The following is a 2,500-nucleotide window of genomic DNA, read 5'->3' as shown; positions in this document are numbered from 1 at the left end:
AGAGAGAGAGAGAGAGAGAGAGAGAGAGAGGGAGAGAGAGAGAGAGAGAGAGAGAGAGAGAGAGAGAGAGAGAGAGAGAGAGAGAGAGAGAGAGAGAGAGAGAGAGAGAGAGAGAGAGAGAGAGAGAGAGAGAGAGAGGAGAGAGAGAGAGAGAGGAGAGAGAGAGAGAGAGAGAGAGAGAGAGAGAGAGAGAGAGAGGAGAGAGAGAGAGAGAGAGAGAGGAGAGAGAGAGAGAGAGGAGAGAGAGAGAGAGAGAGAGAGAGAGAGAGAGAGAGAGAGAGAGAGAGAGAGAGAAGAGAGAGAGAGAGAGGAGAGAGAAGAGAGAGAGAGAGAGAGAGAAAGAGAGAGAGAGAGGGAAGAGAGAGAGAGAGAGAGAGAGAGAGAGAGAGAGAGAGAGAGAGAGAGAGAGAGAAGAGAGAGAGAGAGACAGAGAGAGAGAGAGACAGAGAGAGAGAGAGAGAGAGAGAGAGAGAGAGAGAGAGAGAGAGAGAGAGAGAGAGAGAGAGAGAGAGAGAGAGAGGGAGAGAGAGAGAGGGAGAGAGAGAGGGAGAGAGAGAGGGAGAGAGAGAGGGAGAGAGAGAGGGAGAGAGAGAGTGAGAAGAAAGAAGAAAAGCGAGAGACAAAGCTCCCGCAGGAGCCAGGACCCGCTGCCGTCGCCGAGGGGAGGCGCGCCGCAACGCGAGATTCGGGCGGCTGTGACGGCCGCTGTGGACGGCGGGGCGGGAAGAGGATCACAAAGACGTGTCTCGTCGCCCCCCGGGAGCGCCCATGAGAAAAACGTACCTCGCGTCATAAAAAAAGATAAAAAAAAAGTTATATTGGGATCGCTGGTGGAGGTGGGGGAGGGGTGGGGAGGAGGGAGGGGGAGAGGGAGGAGGGAGGGGCAGGGGAGATGGAGGGAGGGGGAGGGGAGATGGAGGGAGGGGGAGAGGGAGGGGGAGAGGGAGGAGAAGGGAGAAGTAGGGGAGATGGAGGAGGAGGGAGGGGCGGGGGAGGAGGGGAGTGGTAGTGAAATGTTGATAAATAGCGTGGAGCGCGTTTGATCGGTGAAAGGCGATTAACATTGTTCCAACTGATCCGTCGAATGCCAAGGATGCTCCCTCAACTGGATGCCACGGACATGCCTCTGTGTCCATTCACACATAATTAAGCACAAAAGTCAACATACAATAAAAAAAAAAATGGCACAAAAGTCTCACAACTAAACCAACACATTTCCGCCGCATTATCTTTTTTCCTCCTCAATTTCTCGCTAAAGCGAAAACATATTTCAAAAAAGAAAAAGAAAAGAGAAACCTGAAAATGTCGGCATTATATACAGCCTCTCTCCTATCTCTCCTAAAGTACTGTTTAAATTACAGGCCTTTTTCCTTTCCTGGCAAAAGGTAATTATGATTTACGTTAAAGCGAGTAGTGGCGTGCTGAGTGGCCGAGCAGACCAGAATCTGGAGACCTGTGTGGTCCAGGACCTGAACTCCCGGTCGTGAGAGCGAAGGGGGCGGGGGGGCAGAGCGGGGGGAAAGAAAGAGGCCGAGAGAAGGGAGAGAAGAGGCAGAGAGGGGAGGGGAGAGGAAGCCAGAGAAGAGGTCATAAGGTACAGAAAGGAGGGAGAGAGGGAGAGAGACCAGGGGGACAGGTCACTGGACACGAGCGGCGTGGGATGCTAGGTCACGCGGCACTAAACAAGCAGAGTCCGACACAAAGCGAGCGGCGCCCAAGCTCCCTGCCATTACCAAGGGTCGTTATCACCACGTCTGCTTCATATATAATACACTCCCGCCCAGTATTAGTATGTAAAGTAAACCATTAACCAGTACATAATGGTAATACTCTGTGCATTACGAGCCTATCACGGCCCCCGAGGTCTTCCACGCGAGGCGGAGCAACGGCGGACGAGCCGATGCCTCGCGTTGGCCTTGGCGCAGAAGACACGGGCAAATCACAAGTACTTTTCTCGGGTGCTGTTACAGGAAATCGCAGGCACTCTTATCCCCGGCGATGTGGCAAGCGTATACACACCTGTTATAAACATGTACATAAATGACGCACATATACGGGCTGCACACACTCCATGTGCGCGAGTGTAAATATTGCCAGAGGGGTTGACACCATATTACAAGTTAGCTTTCGTCTGACGCTGAACAACCTGTGTCATAACACGCAAATGCACGGAAAGCCACTCGCCATAACCAGGCGATGCTTCCCATGCGTCGCAAAGCCAGAGGCATAGCATTCTAGATCTGTTCAAATGCTCTCGGTATTATCGGGCGAAGGTCGTTCCAGCCTTTAACTCAAATCAATAAACATATAAGTGCGGAATTTCATGTGCCTTTAGTTCACGTGGAAACGACATAATGTAGTGAAGCTTAAGGCCTTTGCAAGACATTATGCTCCCTATAAAACGCTATCACCCGGGCAGTCAACGCCCGCCCTGACACGGCCTCGCGGCGGGTTACGAGGTACTTCATGGGGCTGTGCTCGCTGCGCCGCTGCGTCGCTG

The sequence above is a fragment of the Penaeus chinensis genome, chromosome 37, assembly GCF_019202785.1.
Source record: "Penaeus chinensis breed Huanghai No. 1 chromosome 37, ASM1920278v2, whole genome shotgun sequence".
Classification (NCBI taxonomy): domain Eukaryota; kingdom Metazoa; phylum Arthropoda; class Malacostraca; order Decapoda; family Penaeidae; genus Penaeus; species Penaeus chinensis.
The sequence above is the reverse complement of the archived record's forward strand: the minus strand, read 5'-3'. Positions refer to the sequence as shown.